General features: G+C 36.0%; 1 protein-coding gene and 1 pseudogene across 1 annotated transcript in view; both read left to right on the top strand.

The window, feature by feature from the left end:
• LOC130020534 (enhancer of rudimentary homolog) overlaps positions 1-12,531 on the top strand; it is a 69,296-nt pseudogene extending 56,765 nt beyond the window's left edge.
• Positions 1-23,997, top strand: part of CFAP299 (cilia and flagella associated protein 299) — a 542,370-nt gene that overhangs the window by 350,255 nt on the left and 168,118 nt on the right. The gene's annotated exons all lie outside the window — the stretch shown is intronic.

Raw genomic sequence — 23,997 nt, 5'->3', positions numbered from 1 at the left:
CAGGCGAAGGAACGAGGGCCAGGCTGGTCTATATCATTTGCAGTTTATTCCAACCTTCTCTCCATTCTCCTCTGATTCCCCTTCTGCTTCTCTTCGCTGGGTCCCTCTCATTCTCCTTCCAGTTTCACCAGATCTAGGAGAGTAAATTTGTATGTTTCGTAATCTGTCAGTCTTTGGCATTACTTTACTTGGCATTATAAACAATGTTTCTGTAGAATTGGACATCAAAACATCCTTAAGAAATGCATCTGCCAGCAGGATGTGAAGAGAGGCGGGCAGAGAGAAGCTGTTTTCAACAGTTTACATAAGAGCAATATCAACAGATAGAATCACACATTTTAAATAATGCACATGATGATTTTGCACGCAGCCTTTATAAGAATCTGGAATTTTTACTGGTTTATGCTGATGATGACAAATTTGAGGATAAAACAGGATGGTAAGGATGGTGATGAAGTTGAGTTTCTTTAACAGAAATAATCAAGTCATAGGGAATAATCTTTGTCTTTTCTTTTCGCTTCTGGTACCCGGGAATTCAGCTACTCCTGACTATTGCAATCACATCATCCTTTGTACCTTCCTGTACAATGGCTATGCTTTCTCCTATATGTAGAGGAATGATCTACCTCTCAGTTTCTCATGCTAATTAGTAGCCCAGCTGGTGGTTACATAATAACTTTCTAAGAATCTTTATAGGTAAATGTAGGCAAAATAGCGGTTGAACAAAGTATTTGGAAATACATGACTGCTTTCATTTTTTTATAATTTTAGAGGTATATATACCTCTAGTTTATTATCTTTGTTTTGAAAACTTTAGAGTAATTGAAATATAAACTTGATCATATATTATGAATAATATACGAAGTCACTATGTATAATAATATAATATATAAGTGTATATATTATACCAGGTATAACATATAAATCTATAGTATAGTAGAATTTTTATATGTATCCTACCTTTGAAATTTATGTCTACTGATAAATAATTTTCTAATAATGAAAATTAGAAAATGAATTCATCGATAGTTTTGATAATAGTACTATACCTATTTTATACAGATTAATATGTGACAATTAATTGCTTTATGAAAGACTTTTGGTCACACATGGAGTGTCCAAAAGGGTTTAATTCTGGCTCTTTGCTCAGAAATGACTGCTGGCTGAGCTGTGGGGACCATATGGGGCGCCAGGGATCAATCCTCCGCATACCAGGCAAGCTCTTTATCTCTCTGACCCCAAATTATGTTATCTTAGTTTTCCACCCACCTTGCCACACCTTCACCTACTTAATTACTTTGGATCTTTGGTTATCCTAGCAAGTATAGAAAAGTACAGAAATCACTGATATCAAATTAAAAGTAAGATCACAAAGTGAATACATCTATAGAAATGCCGGTAAAGCCAAGAGTATACCACAGCGATGCCCTCAGGTTATACTTCTAAGCTTTGATGCATGATCCTTATTTTTAAGTCTCCTTCTCAAAGCAAACCAGTATCCTGAGCATCACTGAGTGTGACCAAATTAAAAAATTGCTAACTTCTCCTTTATTAGAAAATCTTAATACTTCTGACTGGTAGCTTTAACAATTTACATTCCTACCAGGTGTGTGTGGGAATTCAATAATCTCAGCAAAAATTTTAATTTTAAATAGGAGTGTTGATAAATAATATCCATATCGTTTTCCTGAAAATAGAGTGGATGTTTTATGATTAAGTAGAAGATTTGTTCAGATTTTTTGACCCTCTTTATCACATTAAGAAAAGTCCATTCTAATTCTAAGTTTGCTGATACCTTTGTATCATGAATTTATATATATTTTTCTGGATGTTATTTGAAATCATTAAATATTTTCTTTTATTCTGTAGCACTGTAGCACTGCCCTCTCATTGTTTATCGATTTGCTCAAGCGGGCACCAGTAACGTCTCACAACAAATTGTGAGATTTGTTGTTACTGTGTTTGGCATATTGAATACATCACAGATACTTTTTTCTCTCAATGTGTTTTATTACATAAGCTGATTTTCTAATTAGAATTTATAAATATAACATAGTAACACTATTTTTTATGTATATCTATACTTGGTCACTGTCACTGTCACTGTCCTCTCATTGTTCATCAATTTGCTCCAGTGGGCCCAGTAATGTCTCCATTGTGATACTTGCTACTGTGTTTGGCATATCGAATATATCACAGGTAGCTTGCCAGGCTTTGCTGTGCGGGTGAGATACTCTCGGTAGCTTGCCTGGCTCTCCAGGAGGGGCAGAGGAATCGAAACTGGGTTGGCTGGGTCGGCCGCATGCAAGGCAAACGCTCTACTCGCTGTGCTATCGCTCCAGCCCCTAAACTTGATATGTTAATATTTTGCACATAAAATTTTGTAGCTATATGAATGAATGAGTTTGGACTGTGAATTTATTCTTCACTTTTTTTGGTTTGGAGTCACACCCACTTATGCTCAGGGATAACATATGGCTTTGACTCACTCCTGGCTGTGCTCATAGGACCATGTGCAGTACTGGGGATGAAATTGGGGTCTGCCATATGCAAGGCAAGCACCTAACTCCCTGTATTATGTCCTGTAAATCACTTGAACTGCATCCCTTGAAATGTGTTTCACAGTAAAGCATGAAATTAATTTTTCTAAATGTTCAGTTCCATATAATGCAGAGTTCAGCTATTGGGTATAATGGTCTGTTTTAGTTACAAGGTTGTACATGATTGGATTTCAGTCATACAATCTTCTCATACCCATCCCTTCACTAGTGTACATTTCCTGCCACCAGTGTGCCCAGTTTCTCTCCTGCAACCCTCCCCATATGCCCCTAGCCCCACCCTGCGCACATTCTTCTTTCTGTCTCTCTCTCACTCTATTTCCTTCAGGCATTATGGTTGGCAATATAGTACTGAGAGTTTATCATGTATATTATGTTTTATATCTTTCAATACAATTATATTTAATTATGTTTATGAAATTCTTCAACAAATTTTTAACTACTATTAGATAAGTTGAAGTTTAGGAATGTTTTCGTCTTTCTGCTATGTTGAAAGTTTATCATTGAGAAAGTCCTATCATATATATCATGTATATCATATATAAGATATATATGATATAAAATCCTATCATATATAAGTTAATTTCCACTGTCTTAAAAAATAGTCACACTAACAAATATTTTTGTGATTTCTATGGCATCTTTTTCATTTGTTGCGATTAAGTATTCTTGTTTTATATATAAAATATAATGTCTTTTTCTTTCAGTTTCTATACATTTACCTTTGGAGTACTAGGATTAATTACTAACATATAATGTTTAAATAGCCCATCATACTCAGTTACATTCATCAATCCACATTCTATCTTATTTTTCCTCTGGTTTCTCATTTCTTTTGTATTTAGTATTATTTCCTTTCTCCCCTTTAGCTTTTTTAGTCATTCACTCTTTAAATTTCTTTTAATAGTCTATAGATATTATAAAATTATTAACATTATTTTATTTTAGCCACTTCTCAATTAGAATAACTAGATCATTATATAATCAACACACTAAAGAATAATATTTATGTAATATATCGTTGATATATATAATCTAGATGTAATATATCTGCATTTAAGTGTAAATTTTAATAGATTTGGACATATGTACTTTGAAGCATCGATGACAATAAAAGATAACAAATTTAATCTCCATAAAATGTTTTACTTAGTATCTAAAAATATTTTTGACTTCATAGTAAATTTCTGCCCCCCAGTTAAGGAAACATCAATTATATGTTCCTTATTAGATTTTTATATGTATTAAGTAATTCAGTATGTATTATTCTATATCTTATTTTGCTTATGTAATACTTGAATTTATTTATATTACTAAGATTGTTAGAATTGTGTTCACTTTTATTGCTAAGGATAATTTTTTAAATTTCTAACATTTTTACTTCATGCATTCTTAATACCTTTCTTCATTGCTGAAATTGCCCATCTAAACCTGCATGGATTCCAAATTTTATACTATAAAATTTTAACAGGATTAATCATAATTTTAAATTCAATAGTAAAACCTGTCATAGTCAGAGTTTGGTTCTGTTGGCTGACTTCCAGGTTTTTGGAGTTCCTTGATTATTTGTTTTTTTTATTTTATTATTTTTGTTGTTGTTGACATTTCAACATACTGTGTAGAACACTGTAGATAGAAATAGGATCACTTTACAGAAATGGGCATACTTCTCTGTACTTCTTGTCCTTTAGCATGGGAGTTGTCATTAGTAGATTATTGACTTTTAAATCTGGTAGCCTCACATTTTATTTAGGGCAAGGTTGACTTCCCGTTTCTTAACCCTCACCTCTAAGTCTTCTCTTTGAACACCACCTTAGGAGAGAATCTTTCAACAAACTCTTGTCTCCACCCTAACAAAAAAAAAAAGAAAAATAGAAAAACTGCTGTTACTCAGTGCTTACCATCCACTATTGATGGGAGTCAGGGATATTCATTGTACTGATAAAGCCCTAGTCTTTGACAGTCATTTTGTCAAAAGGTTTTAATTAAGTGCATCTAAGTGATCCTGGCCACCATTTTAGGTCTGGTCATACATGTCACCTTCTTTCTTTACTTGGGGTCTGATAATGTTTGAGATTTCTCTTTGTTTCTTTCTTTCACTTGCATTCAGTCTTCGTGAGCTATCAAAAGTGATAGTGTTTATTTTTCATTCTCCCACTTCAAGATTTTTTACATTTTTCTATAGGAATGGAAGATATGGGGCAGAGGTACGTCTGATTCTTTCTTTTCTGAAAGTGATTGATCTTTGACTCCAATGGACATCTTTAGAGAAACTTTTTCATGATTTTAACTACCTTTTTTTAAAGTTACGCAAAAATATCCTGATGTGAATTTCTCTTAGGTCTATGGTTCCCAACTATTATATATTGCTCTTCTGCTGTCAAACTGTACATGTTTGCTTGTGCAGTGAAAATGCATCCCTAAGACATATCCGTCATTTTAGTCAATTTTACCCCAATAATGAACGTGAAACAGGGAGAGACTTAAGTGGCAAAGCTCCTGATTGGCATATATAAGGTCATGTGCTTTATTTTTGGCACTGCATGGCCTCCCAATCAAATTGAATAGGACCCTGCTGATCCCTGAATAACATCAGATGTGGCTCCTATCTAAAAAATTTATCCTAATTTGAATCCCGTATGTTTACCATAATCTGTTCTAGGTAAGAAACTTTGCACTCTTGTCTGATTGTGGAGACGCCACCTTATGTTCTACTTGGGCAGCGACTTCGACTTTCTGAAGAGTTCTAGAATATTTGTGCTTTCGCATTGCTAGTCGTTTTTGTTTTATGGATAGCTGCAAAGCTGGTTTCTTTTTCATAACTCTGTGTGGAATTGGATGCTTACTTTTCAGTTATTAATTGTCAAGAGGCAATAGAAATTGCAGTCTTGATGTCTGAGATTTTCTGGATCTTTAAGAACAAACAAATGAGACAGAGTGCATACTAGTCTCAAGAGGGAAGTTAACAGATAAGCAGATGGAGATTCTAGTTCTCTATTATTTAGACTTTTATAGAGAGAGTAAGAATACAGCATTCATTATAGGGTCTGCTCCATGAGAGAAAAAGTAGAACCAATAGGCAATAAGCTAAGTGAAAAAAAAATTCTTTTGAAGTAAGATCTAACAACACCAAAAAAAATCCAAAACCAAAAATAATCATGGGTAATAAATGGCATGCTCTTTGTAACAGTTTAAAATTTAGCGTGTTTAAAATTTAGAAAATTTCCAGTTTATTTGATTAGGAAACTGTGCTTTCATATTTTCTCAATTATATATTATGACAAAATATTTTGAGAATGAAATTAAAAGACCAATAAGTCATGTAGAACAAATACTTGGAAGACTGTTCAGAAGAGCCTACCATCAATTAAGCTCACTCTTTACTCTTCTGGGTGATAAGTGAATAATGAAAGTAGAGGTTAAGCTAAAAGGGAAATGGAAAAAACCAACTAACCCAAGTCATGTTAAATTCTGGATCATTTTTTGGTCATTGATGAAGAAACTTAAACTCTGCCTTCCTGAGCTGTATTCTTGTGCAATGAGCTTCACAATTTTCCTTAGAACTTTGTGGCCGACAGAAACATCTGCTTAATTCTTTGTCCACACAAAAATTTATGTACATTACACATAAATAAGCTTAAAAAAACTGTGGCTCAAATATGGGCTATTGCTTTTCTTTTAATGATTTTAGTAACAAAGGGCTATTCTCCACAGAGATATCCAAGAGTGATGCTTTGCAGACTTCTCGCTCTCCACTAAGAAAACATTAGTTCTTCACTTTCATAAAGGCAAAAGGACACAGCCTCTGTTGAACTACTAGTTGGTCATCAAAACTGTAACTTTCCAAAGAGAATCTTTATGCTTCTGCTTTATAGTTTCAGTAGTGTTTTGTGAGTTTTTATTGTTATTATTTCTGTGGGGGATGGAGTTGTTTTTGTTGGTTACTGTGTTTGGGGGTCATCACACTCACTGTGTTCAAGGTTTACTCTTGATTCTGTGTTCAGAGATTACTCTTGGTGATGTTCAGGGAACCACATATGGTGCTGGGTATCAAAACCAAGGGTTAACCTGAATCTCAACCTCGGAATTGTCTCTCTGGCCCAATTTACATAATTTTATTATAGACACTATAGTATCTATTTTGAATTTATGGAAGAAGGTCTCCCACAGAAACTAACATAATATGCTATCTCCTGTGACTTCGTTCATTTCTTTCTTCTGTGAGTATGTGTGCTCTCAATCTTTGAAGTTTTATTTTACCTATATGAAGGAAATATGGTTCAGGTATTGGACTAAAGTTGTTTTTTTTTTGTTTTGTTTTGTTTTGTTTTGTTTTGTTTTGTTTTGCTTTTTGGGTCACATCCAGCGATGCACAGGGGTTACTCCTGGCTTTGCACTCAGGAGTTACTCCTGGTGGTGCTCGGGGGACCATATTAAATGCTGAGAATTGAACCCGGGTCGGCACGTGCAAGGCAAATGCCCTACCCACTGTGCTATTACTCCAGCCTCATGAACTTATCTTTACACAGTGTAACTTATCAATTTATTTTATTCAAGCTTATTGTGATTCATTGTTTGGCTTGAAAATGTACATAAGGGCCAAAGGGCTTAAGTGCTGCCTTATATGCACTAAGCCCAGGTTTGACCTCCAGAGGCCCCAGTATCTCTGGAGAGGTTCCCATGACATACACATGTTATTTTTTATATATCTTCCACAATCAGTTTATTGTTGTTATTTAGTAACTGAGATCACTGAACTACTCCATATTCCATATCAAGACTTGATGCATTGTGACCCACAGGTCAATTCTAGCTTACCATATGTCTTTCTCGAGTAGTTAAGGATTATTTTGATATTTTTGAGTATATTTCATGGCACATAAAATTGAATGGCATTCAAATTTTATTAGCTGTAAGTAAAGTTTTATTATAACAGAACCACATTTGCTTTGAAAGTTGCTGTTACGATGCCACAGTTGAGTGGCTTCCATTAAACTGTACAGCCCAAAAACCCTAAAATATCTACATCTCCAAATTTATAAAAAGGTTGTGATATCTTTTGTATATAAAGTTTTTAGAACGATTGAGTTATAGTATTACAGAAGGAAAAGAATTTTTTCAAGAAGTAATAGGTGGATATACTCATCATTATCATAGAATTAATGATTCTCTAAGATATATTGGATATTTATAAAGTGATGTGTGTGACATGTGATATTTATTCAAATACATTTATTCATATACCATAGTTTGTGTTTTAATCAATTTCAAAGTAATTAGAATGATTCCTCAAATCACATAAAAGTGTTGTTCTTTATAATAATATACTTTTTCTATATTCATAACCCACTAAAGATTATTCTTGTTTGTTTTGTAACTCAGGTTTCATATTATTGCTTCATTATTTCCCATAAGTGGCACTGAAATAAAAAAATAAGCAAATTAAAATTAGAAATAAAGTATGACAGCCATATTTTTAAAATTATCTTTATTAGCTTATTAAAATTATTTTAAAAATCCCTAAAATGGACAATTTTGACTTTAAAATCTTATTAAAAGCAAATAATATATTAACATTCAAAAGTACTTTTTAAACTATTTCATTTCAGTACAAAAATTTTTATTTCTCATTAGCAATGGTTTGGGGTATTTCTATTGGAAATTTTGTTTCCTTAAATTAAACTTTATTTAATAAAATTATGTGCTGATAGCTTATTTATGCTTTATTTATATAGTTTCATCGTCTTTCTAATGCCATAAGGGTGCTACCATCCAAATTTTTCCACAGTCTCTTGCTAGAGCTTAAATTCGATTATTCAGTATGTTATTCTATCATTGGATGCTCACAATTTTATGTGGGATTACTTCATTGTTAAACATTAACTTTAACTTGTTTATGAAGTTAATTTTTAATTTTCTCAGCCTTAATTGAATTAAACTGATGCTTACAGACTTTTTTCTATTACATACATATGATATAAATATTAAAATATAATTTAAATTTCTAAATAACATATTAGTGGATATAAATGATACTATTATAAACAAAACAGCATTTCAATCCCCAAATGGGAAAACGCATATCTGTCATGTAAAGGTGATACATTTTTCCAGCCTCAAAAAGTTAAGAGGAATTACATAATATATACCAGAAGACTAAAGTCTCCACCAGGGCCCAACAGCTGAAGACCACCGAGGCCCAGCCAAGGCCTTGCTGGGAGCACTCTCCACACACTTGGGTGAGCCTCACGCATAAAAGAACTGACAGAGGAACCCAGGTGTGTGGGACCCGGGGCTGAGATCTCCAAGCCTGTACAGTTTGGGACTGGACCTGCCAGTAACTAGACAGTTACACCCACCAACTGCCGTGTAACTCCAACAACGGCCAGGATCCAGAGATCATCACACTCAGCTCCTGGGAGAGAACAAGACAGAGTCTCCTACCCTATGCCTGACTGTCTCCACCAGGGCCCAACAGCTGAAGACCACCGAGGCCCAGCCAAGGCCTTGCTGGGAGCACTCTCCACACACTTGGATGAGCCTCACGCATAAAAGAACTGACAGAGGAACCCAGGTGTGTGGGACCCGGGGCTGAGATCTCCAAGCCTGTACAGTTTGGGACTGGACCTGCCAGTAACTAGACAGTTACACCCACCAACTGCCGTGTAACTCCAACAACGGCCAGGATCCAGAGATCATCACACTCAGCTCCTGGGAGAGAACAAGACAGAGTCTCCTACCCTATGCCTGACTGTCTCCACCAGGGCCCAACAGCTGAAGACCACCGAGGCCCAGCCAAGGCCTTGCTGGGAGCACTCTCCACACACTTGGATGAGCCTCACGCATAAAAGAACTGACAGAGGAACCCAGGTGTGTGGGACCCGGGGCTGAGATCTCCAAGCCTGTACAGTTTGGGACTGGACCTGCCAGTAACTAGACAGTTACACCCACCAACTGCCGTGTAACTCCAACAACGGCCAGGATCCAGAGATCATCACACTCAGCTCCTGGAAGCGCGCGGCCGCATTCGCGGCCGCGCGACATCTTATCATCTCATTCCTAATTCGGTCAAACTGGCAGGCTACCAAATGTAACATGCCCACACGGCAGAGTCTGGCAAACTCCCCGTGGTATACCCAATATGCCAAATACCAGTAACAATGATGGGTCTCATTCTCCTAACCCTGAAAAAGCCTTGAATATGGCACTTTAAAAAAAAAAATCTCAGGGCTAGGACGAAGAAGACGTTACTGGCACCTGCTCGAGGCAATCGATGAACAACAGGGTGGTCGTGATCGTGATGATACCAGAAGACAAACTTTCTCAAATGTGGGTATAACAGAGGCAAATTTAATTGGCCAAAAGTGATTCCTACAATCTTTTAATAGTGAAATAGCAATAAAGCACTATTGATTTTTTATACTGACCTGTGTTCCTACTATTAAAATTAGCCCTGACGAGTAGTAAAGCCCAATAAAATTATTTTGAAAAGTATTTGTATTTTTATAAAAAATAAAGATATGACCACAAAAAGACATAAAATATGATTTGTGTCATATGCTTGCCTTTTTTTTCCTCAGTGTGGTTTAAGTTACTTTAATTCAATAAATCATGTCCAGTGCTACTTCTGTGACTGACACTACCGTCGTCTCTGAAGAGGAAACAAAGTTGGTTAATATGTAGACTCTCAAAGTGCTCCAAGCCTCATGGTGGATTAGAATGTAGAAAATAACCATGCATACAAATATGTACTCAGATATTTGTGAAAGAAAAACACTTAAAATGGTTCTCTGAGAACAGTTACTGTGATTATCACTGAACTTTACTTTATATTCTAAAATACTTTGAGCAGAGTACAATTATGTTAATAATGGCTGCACTTAAAAAAAACTTGAACAAAATTTGAAGTTGTATTTGGTTTGGTTTGATTCTTGTATTTTCTCCTTTTAACCTCTATTTGCATTTATGTGAAGAAATGACAGAAAAATGTCCTGTGGATTTAGATTAGTGGTAGAGCACTTGACTCACATGTTTGATGCCCCAAGTTCAAGACCTAGCAACACAAAAGAAGAAAGGGGAGACAGATGGGGAAGGGAGAAAGAAAATGAAATTAATGCTATTGATTATTGCACCAATAAGGCAAATTTTACACCATCATTGTTTCATTCCTTTGTGGAATTATTTTATTATCGTTTTTATATTAGAGTATAGCACAAACTTTCTAATAAACATAGAAAACAAATAATTTTGAGTCAGTGTTATAGAACCTTAGAAAAATAGAAATAATGATGAATTTACTTTTATGCTGTACTTATTCACTTCAAAATGGTCCCTTTAAACCTCCTTTTCCTTCAAGAGGCCTCTAGATCTTATCCCAGAAATGTTTTTATTTGGAATTATGTTATGGGTATGTTTGCCCACAGCTGCCGGCAGCTTCTTCACAAGTCTAGGAAACTGTCCAAAGCCAAAAAGAACTTTATTTAGCTTACCTTTATTTAGTCAATTTTATAGCTGTTCATAAAAATTTTCTCAATTTTTAAAGGTTTTTTAAAACTGCCAAATTGGTCCAATACTTTTACAGTGAGATCTCATGGCTATAATTTTCATTTTTAATACATTTTATCAAAGTATAAAATAAGTTGAGAGAGAAATAATGATCATCACTCTGTTTTAGTTGGGATTTTATTTGAAATGCAGCCTACCATAAGACTGTGAAATAGGCCATCCGCATCCACTTTATACGGAGTAAAGCTCACATAATTATGGAAGAAGTTGAGGAATAAACAGGGCTCTCTAATAAATAAGTGTTAAACATAGAGCAAGAGGAAGCAGGGGCAAATTAGGAACCACCACCACCCTCTCCACATCTTCCTACACAGTGCTTCACCACAATGACACTCAAAGCACAGTGTTCCAGTGCCCCATACCTTGCCCACATTTCTCTTTTGCTTAATATTGTTAACCAGGATCTAAACAGGAAAGAGATTCTGAGAAACATAGATTCAGTGCAGTCAACTCACTCACACACGACTGCTACACTGCTATTTTTAAATCATTCACGATCACAATCATCCTGTTGTTTCTCGATTGCTCCGAGCAGACACCAGTAACGTCTCCTTCGTCCTAGCCCTGAGATTCAAAAAAGTGCCACATTCAAGGCTCTTTCAGGGTTAGGAGCATGAGACCCATCATTGTTACTGGTATTTGGCATATTGGGTACACCATAGGGAGTTCGCCAGACTCTGCCATGCCAGGTTGTCGAAAGCAAGAATGAGATAATAAGATGTCACGCGGCCGCATTCGCTTCTGCTAGCTGGGTTTTTTATTCTCTGAGTCTTGGCCGTTAATGGGATTACACGGCACTGGGGGGCAGTTGGTGGGTGTGACTCCCGCCTACTGGAAGATGGAGGATCTGGGTGGAGGATGCTCATTAAATCATTACGTATTCAATATTAAATCATTACGTATTCAGTATTGAATAAGCACTTACTGCTTACCATGCCCCATTGCTGGTCCTTTAGGAGTCAGTTCTAACCAAGAATGCTCTGTCTTCTCAAAGTTCACTTATTTTAGGGGAAAAACGTATCAGAAGCAATGAAACAATGAAACAAAAATCAAGAAGCAGTGTGTGGCGGAGGTGTCGGCAGGGGCTGCATCAAAAGTGTTTGGCAACGTGTCTCACACCATTTTCCTAGTCTAGTTCACCAAGAGGCCAAAAGGCAGAATTTATGCTGACTATGAATCTGTGAATGAATGCATGGAAGGTGTTTGTAAAATGGACGAAGAACATCTGAAGAGAATGAACCCCAACAGCCCCTCTATCACATATGATATCAGTCAATTGATTTTATTGACGATCTGGGAGACCTTAGCTGCCTCCTTTACCGAGCTGATAACCCAGACAAACCAGCCTTACAACAAAGACTAGGTTAGAGAGATCTACATGCTTCTTCGTGGGCAGGCCCAGCAGTAGGAAAATAATTGAGCTGGAAGCATTAGGGGGATGGAGTAGGCTTGGAATACAGGTGTGCAGATCAAACTCTAGTGGATGTTTTGTATTCTAATAATCCTGTTTCCATTTGGTACAATCTAGCCGGGGTTGAATGTATTGAATGAAACATGATGATCTTGTTCAATCTGAAAATCCCCATTGCCTCCTTCCCTTTTCCGAGCCCCTCTCCTTTTTTTTTTTTTTTTTTTTTTTTTTTGCTTAAAACATTTTTACGATGTTTTAGATGGAGGTTGTTCTTTGTCAGTTATTCTTGGTTTCAGCCCTTCCAACTATGTGTTCCACTTTAATAGTACTCACTATACTATCCATTCTTCAGGATCGGGTGGCGGGTGGGTGATGACACAGTTATGTCCTCAAGATAAAATCTTAGTGAAAGACAAATAAATGTTCTTTAGTTAAAAAAAAAAAAAAAAACAAGAAGCGTAAGTGCAGGTAAAATTATGGGTTATGGGAGGGAAGTTCTTCCAATAGAACTCACCAGGGAAGCGTTCCTAGGTAATGAGATGTCTTAACTTGTACCAGATGGATGGACAGATATGATGAATTGGAAAGATGAATAAAGGGATACAGTTCACATTTGGAATGCACCAAAATAAAGAGATCATGATGGTAACTTTGTTCAGGGAAAACCAGAAAAAGGTCAAGAGATCTAGAACTTCTAAGGAAGGAGTACATTTTTAGTCTTTGGCCAGAGAGAGAGTAGAAAATTACCAATCAACCTAGGTTTGATCCACAGCACCACATGGTCTCTGAGCAGTTCTGGAAACCCCCGTCTAGAGTCTCCCTGGTACCACTGGGTGGTCCTGTTAAGAAGCACCACATCCCTAGGGTCTCCCATGGAACTGCATGTGGGAATGGACCCCAGGCCCCTGAGCAACTCTTGAAAGGCCCAACCCTCACCAAATAAATAACAATTGTGAATGGTTATGCATAAATTTATTTTTACTATTCTCTTACGCATTTGCTAGCAATTCACTTATCTGAGACTTCCCATTTTAAAAGTCCCTCTGATCTTAGATGAGAATAGATTTTAATTAGTAGTATTGTCTCCCTATGTTTTAGAAATAATTAAATATAATAGGAACTATATGTTACTTTAATTTCTCAATTTCAATGCTCTTAAAAAGTATAATATAAACAAGAATATGTATTTAAGTAATTTTTTTTTCTGACTACATCCTTTCAGCATAAGCTTTATTTCTGGGTGGTAACTATTGTGATCTTTATATAAGAACTATACCTCAAAATTCTCTTGTAAACTAAACTTCAAAGGGTATTTTGCTTAGAACTAGATTATGAAGAAGCTCAAATCCTCCATTACTTCCTCTGGTGATTATCTGATAGATCATTTTTAGTGATAATATATGCTGCACTATTTGTCACTGTAAAGACTGTGTTTTACCTTAGATCCAAATCAATGTCATTAAAACTTAAACAAATGTTGTTCAACAAGTATAGAGCTCTAAAAATCATACAAAATAAAAGCAAAAGCTTTTTCCATATATCTGCCAATGATTAAAGAAAAAAAATACCAATTAATAAAAAAAAATAGGGCAAGTAAATTATAATTATACGAGAATATGCAGCACCTAAATAATGTAATGATATCCAAAGAGTGGCTTGTGCAGCGCCCAATGCAAATAGGGAATTTAATGTTTATTTTAGTAAAAATAGCTAGCCAATGTTAGGAGAGCCTAAAAGATGCTGCATACTAAAATAAAACATGAAACAAAAAATATTACTCTGATACTGGAACAGACATAGGCAAGTTAATGTAAGATGAACAAAAACAGACAAAATTTACTGAAGATTTGAGTATATGCATTTGAATTTGAATTAAAATATAATAAAATATCACTTAATATCAACAAAAATAAATATCTTAATTTTGTCTTCATGAAGCAAGATTCACTTTTAGTTAAAAAAAATTTACTTAGAGAAATGTGAGTGGGAAAAAGAGAGAACAAAATCCTCTCCAGAGTAGAAAAAAATCTCCAATAACTTTTGGGAGAGGTTATATATAATTTCTCTCAATTACTTTGGTCCAGAGTTTTCTGCATATAAAAAAGTTAATTAGGGTGCTGTCACAGGAAAAGCCTTGGACTCTAGATGGCTCCTTCATATTCTTGTCAAGTTCTTATTTTGACCTTTGATTCTTCAGTAGCTTCTCGCTCTTCTGAGAGGGACTCTTTGCCTCTGGCTGGGCTCAACCCCCCTGTCTCCCTGGAGTTTAGGATTTGCATCTCAATGGTATGTTTATCAGACTTTGGTCTACTTCAAGCCTGGGGAATTTCTTCTTTCCCAAAGCTTATTACCAGAGCCCACCTTTCTCCCATCTCTCCACCTGTAAGAGGTACCCCACAGGGATTTCATCCTCTTTGTAAATCATTGCCTGGGCCCAATTACTACTTAAGTTTATATGGTATTTCACTGTAATACATTGGCAGAGTCTGCACCATTTATAGAAGACAGACCTTCACCTATGTACCCTTAAAGAAAAATGATTACTTTTTAATTGGTACAGGGTTGTAACACAATGTAAAGTATAATGGGCAACACATATATTGCAGTTTATACAATTCTGGTAAATTTAAGTTAATATAAAAATTGAAAACATACATTTACTTTCCTACTAAGTTGATGGTCAAGATAACATGCAAAACTTTTCACATATGCATAGAAATGGTGGCAGGAGGAAATATAATAGCCCAAATTTGAACCTCATAGATGTAGATAAAGATCATAAGAATAAAAGGCACTTCGAATAAACAACTTGCTTCCAGGAACAGTCATATGGTCCTACATTAACTTCTAAGAGCATTTTGGTTTGAGTGTCTCTAGTAATAGTGAATAGGAACTAGAAGCTCATAAACTGTTAATGCATCTGGTCCTGGTATAAGTGCTGGAAAGTTGTGAAAATAGAGTAAGAGGAAGTATCAAGTATACCCGAGGAAAGGAATTGGGACCCTGGACATTTTTTATTCATTTTGATATACTGCTATATCTCATTTCAGGAGTAAAGAAATTATTCCAGCTGTTATTAGTGATAGACAATTATTCGCTGCCAGCACCCCTTAGAAATTATCTCAGCTAAAAGGAGTTGTCTCACCAAAGCCATGGCCTAGGCTTCCGGCGGCCAGTATCTGATGACCGACTGACAGGGAAGAAAGTCCAGGCATTTGTTTCCTCAATAGGAAATTACTATAACGTGTAATTCCAGGTCTGAAGCCACACATGGGGTCAGTTGAAGCATTCATTGTAATTGCATCATATTTCAACCTCTACTACTGTCAAATCAAAATTCCTTTCATTTTCTTCCACGGGTGTTGATCCCCAAATCACTTTTTAACAAGGACCAGAACACAGAACTATTTCTTAGTCTACTTTTCAGAGAAGCAATCTGTGACATGCATACTTTGTGAAAGAGGAACTAGTAATGATCTGCTTTACGGCAATGGAGGGCCCAAAACCCTTGGTAAAAGACACCTGTGTCCCTATGTTCATTGCAGCATTACTCACAATAGCCAAAATCTGGATATAACACAAGTATCTGAGAACAGATGACTGGGGAAAGAAACTACTATGAAATACTACTTGGCTATGAGAAAACACAAAATCTTATAGCTAGCTGCCACATGTGGATCTGGTGAGTACGTTGCTGAAGTTAAGTTGAAGAGGCATAGAAAGGGAATGAACTCTGTCATAAATGGAGGGAGGGAGAGAGAGAGAGAGAGAGAGAGAGAGAGAGAGAGAGAGAGAGAGAGAAGAGAGAGAGAGAGAGAGAGAGAGAGAGAGAGAGAGAGAGAGAGAGAGAGAGAGAGAGAGAACCACAGTAAAGGAATAACAAATGGCAAAGGCACCCAAAAGTGAGAACTGTTCTACAGAACTGAGATGACCATGGCAGATGGAGGGGGAGTCTGTTGAAAGGGTACACTCTGGTGCATTATTAGAACATTGTGTGCATGAAACCCTAACATTAACAGTATTGTAAATCACTGTGACTGAAATCAAAACACTTTGATGTGAAAAATAGGATTGTGGTTCTTAATAGAAAATTGGGAACCTCTTTTAAGCTTCTTCCAAGGCTTTTTTGTTTATATCTTCTTGATTCGCTTTTAGATTACCTGAGGAGCTGTGGGGGTAATTTCATAATTTATTGATAAAATATTAAATAATAGCTGATACCCAGAGGGGAAAAAGCAATCTTATCTGAATCATTTTAATATGGTACCATGATGGCTCCTACTTTAAGCTTATAATGACTACTTGGGCACTGTTCTTCTTCATCTAGGGCCCTATAAAGGTAGAGAGACACGTCATATGCCCACAGTCTGCCCACAACACTCCTTTTATATGAGGGTAAAACAGGAACTGGTCCAAAGCACTTCGGTAATTTAGCTGCCAAAGAGGAGCTTCTTAATTCATTTTTAAAACCTGTGGGTTATATTTGGTGACTCTTTGACCATATTCAGGGTCCTCAGTCTACTTTCTGAAGACTCATTCCTTCAGTGATGTGAATTAGCACATATTTACAACTGAATAATTCGCCATCTCTTTCCTGTCAGTAGAATTCAGATGCCAGGCAGGACAATCTCCTTTCATTTGTACTTTAGGACCAAACTTGTCATAATTCTTTGTCTTTTTTTCCCCTGTGGAGTTGGGTAGGAGGATTGGGGTGTTGTGCCATGCCCAGCATATATATGGCTTTGTACTCAGTAATAATTCTTTTGAAAAAATCACTTTCAAAAAACTAACACTGGTCCACAACTATACGCAGGTTTCAGTATGCAGTATTACATTTTAATATCTGCATTTGCTGTCAATAATAAAAGTCTAGTTTCAATCTACTATTCTTTTTGCCCGTTTTTTTTTCATTATTAAATCTCCTTTTGGTGATCACTGTTTTATTGTCAAAATCTAAGAGTTTAGTTGATTTAGTTTTATTTATTTATTTTATTTAGTTCTTTATTTTCCATGTATGAGTGGAGACATAAAGGTAATTGTCTTTCTTTCACTTACTTTACTTACCATTATCCTTTTAAGGTCAATACTTATTATTAAAAAATGGCAAGATGTACTATATTTTAATGATGAAAAGTATGCCATTGTGTATTTATACCACATCTTCTTTATCTGGTCACACACTGATGGGAATTAGGTTGTTTCCAGATGCTGGCTATTGTGAATTGTACTGCTGTGAACATTGGGCTTTATGTGTCTTTTTCAAATTAGGGGTAGAACATTACCACATCAAACCCACCACCACAGTGCCAATATCCTGCCTCCATTATCCCTAGGTCTGTTCTGGCCCATTCCCTTGGTAATCTCTGTTCTGTTCTCATAGTCTAAGGGTTTATTTTTCTTCAATTAGACATTGTCCATTCTCTTTGTAGATTATAAGTAAGATCGTTGAGTGTTTAATCTTCCTACTTTTGACTCATTTCATTTACCATGACACCTTCTAATTTTATTCATGTTACAGGAAAATATAATTTTATCTTTCCTCATAGCTGAATGGTAGTACATTTAGCATATATTCTGCGGTTTCTAATTTATCCAGTTATCTGTTGCTGCCACTTGGGCTGTTTCCATATCGTGATTATTATAAATAGACGTATATAATATAATTATGTGTATATATTTGAAATCTGATTTTTTATATTCTTGAAAGACATATATATGGGAAACCAATTTTTTGATTATACAGTCATTTATTCTTTTTTGGGTGGAACTTATCTATAAAAATTTGAGGGAAAGAAAGAGAGAGCTATGTATTCAAGAGATAACAAGGGCTTTTCCAGAGTGGAAGTAAGGTAAAAATAAAGAAATTATTTTTCACATACAGATATTCTCTCTAGAACTACAAATCCTTATACGTTGCGTTCAATAAAAATTAAATAATGCATTTAAAGTTACACAACAGCTTCAAATCCAATCTCTGACTCCACAGCTCCTCACTTATTTCAAACTACCATCATCATCTAGATTTAACTAAATGCATGTTTCCTAATGTAATCTATCAAACCCATTTTATATAGGTTTCTTTTCATATAGTTAATGTTTATTTATATATAATATATACATTAGATTTAATTATGCAACATAAAGATTTAATATTTGTGCATATTATTAAAAGATCACCACAGTGTCTAGTTAATTTAACATCCATCACTGGCATATTAATTGTATTTCTTCTGATGAAAAACAACTTTTAAGGAGCAATGCTTAGTGGAGATTAGGGATTAGATGATGAGGTGAGATGCAGCCAGGACCACTCCCAGTAAAATTCAAACCAACACTGATGTAGTTTAGTTCTCAGGACCACTGAAACCCTGTGCTGTTAGGGCCTAGAGGGACTGAGGACCAGCAGTGTGGGGCAGGGGGATGGCATGTGATGTTGAGAATCATTTCATGTACCTCCTGACTATTAGCATGTCTTCTTGTAAAAATGTGTTCATATTTTTGATTTCCTTCTTCCTCTTCCCCTTTGCTGCTTCTCACTTCCCCTTCCTACTTCCCTCCCCTCCCCTCCCCTCCCCTTCCCTTCTCTTCCCTTCCTCTTCCTCTTCCTCTTGCCCTTTCAAGGCTCAGAGTGATTCTTGGAGACCATGCAGTGCTTGGGATTGAACTCAGACCTCCCATATACAAAGCATATGCTCATTTCCTTGAACTATTTCTCCAGCTCCTAAAATATTATTTCTTTATGCTTCTCTTAGGGCTGGAGCGATAGCACCAGGGTAGGGCGTCTGCCTTGCACGCAGCCAACATGGCTGACCCGAGTTCGATTCCTCCGCCCCTCTCGGAGAGCCCGGCAAGCTACCGAGAGTATTCAATATGCCAGACACAGTAACAACAAAGTCTCCAATGGAGACGTTACTGGGCCCACTCGAGCAAATCGATGATCAATGGGAGGGCCTTTACTTTATGCTTCTCTATATAATCCAGATTACCCTTAATGATCTTGCATGGTCATAACTGCAACTTATAATTTAATAATGCAAAAATGAATATTCAGTTTTATAAATGTCTTCATTGTATTTACTAATTTATTACTATGCCTATCTTTTTGTAATGTACCATGTAGCACTGTAGCACTGTCCTCCTGTTGTTCTTCGATTTGCTTGAGCAGGCCCAGTAATGTCTCCATTGTGAGACTTTGTTGTTGCTGTGTTTGGCATATCGAATATGCCACGGGAAGCTTGCCAGACTCTGGAGTGTGGAAGGGATACTCTCGGTAGCTTGCCAGGCTCTCTGGAAAGGGCGGAGGAATCGAACTTCAATAGGCCAGGTCGGCCGCATGCAGGGCAAACTCCCTACCCACTGTTCTATCGCTCTTTACTTTTTTGTTGCTATTAGAGTGAGTTGATATATTTTTAGATCATTGAAGTAATATGGGGAATGAAATTATAATATACTCTTAAATTAAACCAAGTATTTATTAGACTACACTGAAAAGAAATAATTTGGAAATGAACTACATGAAGAATCAGAACACGCAAAGTAGGAAAATAAAAAAAAAGTGCAAGTATGTTTATATAAAGTTAAAAATCTTGGACTAGTGAGAATTTGGGAGAATATTTCTGAAAAAATAGCTATCCAAATGAAACAGTTTTGTCTGGGATGCAAATTTGTAAACAGAGTCGTTATATGAACTGAGAAGAGCATGAGTCTTTGTTTGCTTTGATATTATTTTTAACACATTGAAATATTCCAGTAAATGATTTAAATTGCATTTTAGGACCCAACCGAGTTGACAAAGTAAATATGACACTTAGATGCCATTTGAGGATATTGGCATGTTATAAAAGAAATTGTCTTATTGCATAGATGGTGTTCTGGATCAAGTTGGATCTCTTTTTTCTCCTTTTTCCTCCCTGGATGGAGATCTTTGCCACCAGCTTCAAAACACTCTCTTGCCAACTCCAACACTGAAAATAATTTAAATGGTTTAATGGATAAAATTCTTCAAGGTAATTGAGAATATACAACTTGTTATGATATAAGAATATACTTGTACAGATGATTAAATGTGAAATACACAATATCTCACACTAATTTGAAACTTTTCACAAATAGTTTATAACCATTGCCAAAAGTCATATCAATTCATGTTTCTTTTTGATTATATTTTCAGGCCAACCTTCCTTGAATATTTTTAAAACAAGAGAACTCTCAATTCTTTCTTGATTTTTTAACTTGAAGTCATAGATGTATTTCAGAGTTCAAATAACACCTTAAAATTGTCTGTCCTCCCATTGTTCATTGATTTGCTCAAGCGGGCCCAGTAACATCTCCATTGTGAGACTTCTTGTTACTGTGTTTGACATATTGAATACTCTGGGTAGCTTGCCAGGCTCTCCGAGAGGGGCGGAGGAATCAAACCCGGCTCGGCCGGGCTGGCTGTGTGCAAGGCAAACGCCCTACTACTGTGCTATCACTCCTTAAAATTATATGTAAAAATTAAGATATGTGGGTAAGTGTCCATATCTTAATAAAAATCTTAAATCCATTTTTAAATGAATCACTACACACATAATTGTTTCCATATTCAAACAGCATAAACAATTAAAAAACCAGATACAGAGTAGTTTCACAATAATAATTTCTACTGTTCTATCTAAAATGCCCTCTGTGACAACAAACAATATGTTCAGTTGCATTCTAATTATAATCATTTTTAATATAATAAATTACTCACTATTGTATTTTGAAGTATTCTCCCCTAGAAACACCTTCATTTCTTTTATTTGTTTTTTTTTTGGGGGGGGGGGGTTATACCCAGTGATGCTTAGCGGCTACTCCTGGATCTGCACTCAGGACTGGAATCACTCCTGGAAATTCTCAGGGATTATATGAGGTCGACCCGAGTTCGATTCCTCCGCCCCTCTCGGAGAGCCCAGCAAGCTACCGAGAGTATTCGATATGCCAGACACAGTAACAACAAAGTCTCCAATGGAGACGTTACTGGGCCCGCTCGAGCAAATCGATGATCAACGGGAGGGCCTTTTATATGAGGTACTGGGGATTGAACCTGGGTCAGCCGCATGCAAGGCAAATGCCTTACCCACTGGACTATTGCTCTCGCCTCCCAAACACCCTCATTTCCATTGTTCTACATCATGCCTGCTTTTTCTTATACATACTCCAATTAATGCTCATATAGTTCTAATATCTCTCTGTCCTCTCCCCTATCCCTCCTCTCTATATTATGTACACATATATACATACATGCATCTGATTTCCTGTTGTAGTGTATTATTCTGTGCCTATTCAAATCAGGTTTTCATACCACAGCCATCACCAAAGTACTAATATTCCTTCACCACCATCCCTAGGACTTTCTCCCCCTTTTGTTCTCCTCTTCACCAGTAACCTCAACTCTTGGCTTGAGTAGATGAACTTGAGTATATGAACAAAGATATATATGAAATTAATAAAAATTTCTAATTAGCATAATAATAGTTATTTTGAAATGTAATATCTAAGGAAAATATTCATAAAGAATAAGAAAGTAGACAACAAAAACTTACTCTGGTTTTCTGGGTGCAGAGTAAGCCTACTTGAATGGGTTCAGCGGAAAATAATTGAGACTTGCTGTCTGCCCTATAATTATAAGAAAAAGTTGTACATGGATTACCAATATGGTCCATTCCATTTGAGGTATTTTATTTAACTGGGATATTTAAATATAATAATGTGAGCAGGAGAAAGCTGTCATAATATACAAAACAGCAGTATTATTTTAGATAGTGTAGGTAGGTATAATATGCAGTATCGAAATAACATAATTTTTCATGTTGCAATAAAATCATTAAATAAAAAATTAATAGGCTAACTTAATGATAAATAAAATGATGTACAAAATATGGAATATGATTGGCATTTCCCTAAAATCTTGCAATTTTAGGTGAGCCACACAAGCTGTATCTTATTTTATCTATAGTATGATAATAATATGTTTTATATATTGGGGCCAGAAATATAGTACAGTGGATTGGGTGCTTGCTTTTCACACAGCTGACCTGGGTTTGGGCATTGGCACCCAGTATGGTCCCCTAAGCCATACCAGGAGTGATCCCTGAACAGAGTCAGGAGTAAGTACTAAGCACCGCTTGAAGTGACCCTTAACTAACAACAATAGAATGCTTATGTGATTGATGAAACATGGAAAATATCTATTAGTCTTACTCAGCATACCTTTTGTCTTACTCCAAATCATGAGATCCTAATGTTCAAGTTTTCCTCTGATTATCATCTTTACCATCATTTTTAGCCTATTTTTATCCTCTTTAGTATAGTGGAAGAATGTGATTTCCCTTAGCCAATTAGATTCTCCTTTCCATGATCATGGGGTTTGATAAGAGATATTGACTTTGTCCAGTCAAAGAAAAATAATACAATGAAAATTTGCCTGGATTGTTGGGAGGGAGAGAAATTTTCTATCCCATGATAATGAAACTTAGAATACAGGACTGAAACTGCTGGAAACATTCTTGCAGGAAACTTAAGAACTCAAATAATATGGGCAATGAACTAAACATAAGGGTAGAAAGAGACCAGGGGGCATTGTCTTAGCCCCTGAATTCAGTTGTCTGGAAAACAAGTTCTTCCCTTCCACTTTGTTACTTAGACTAACAAATTCTTCGTGTGTGGGGAATGGTTTAGCTTAAGCTGTTTTGAGTTGTGTCTTTGACACTTAAAAGAGAAATGATGCTAATGATATGAGGTTTCTATCTATCTATCTATCTATCATCTATACACCAATATATCTCTCTATGTCTCCTATTATATAATAATGCTCAGATATATAACTAACACTTCCATACTGGTGCGTGAGTATATAATTAACCTCATCTTTCTTGTACATTCATTATATTCTCGGTTGGAATTAATACTTATCCTTCATCCTCACAATCTTATCAAGCAAAATTCATTAGCTATCCATGACTCCATAATACTATCAAAGTTTATGACTTTATTTTAAAATGTTTCTGTAAGTCAGGAATTTTGGAGCATTGTATTTAATTGCTTCCAACTCATGGTCTCTTGTGAATTTTCAGTCAAATTACCATTTGGGACTACAAACATCTGAGAACTTGACTGGGGACTAGAGGACTAGACGTTCAAGATGAATGTGTGAGTAAACTCGAGAGCAAGACTCAAGCTTCAATGTATTTTATACTTGAGTATTAGAGATGAAATTATTTCAAACATCATCCTATTTTTTATACAAACGGTCCTAATCAAGAATGGAAGGGGGACCACACAAGGATAAGGCTACTAGGAAGCCCTCTCTATTCTCCATCTCGGAGGCTGGGCATACACACAGGGTCTATTATTGCATCTACTTTATAAAAAAAGAATTTCAGTTTTAGCACAGTGTTTCCCATACTGAGTGACACTACTCTGAGGGTAGGCACTGGAATG

The sequence above is a fragment of the Sorex fumeus genome, unplaced genomic scaffold (genome assembly GCF_029834395.1).
Source record: "Sorex fumeus unplaced genomic scaffold, SorFum_2.1 ptg000013l, whole genome shotgun sequence".
NCBI classification, from domain to species: domain Eukaryota; kingdom Metazoa; phylum Chordata; class Mammalia; order Eulipotyphla; family Soricidae; genus Sorex; species Sorex fumeus.
This window is presented reverse-complemented; position numbering and strand designations above follow the sequence as displayed.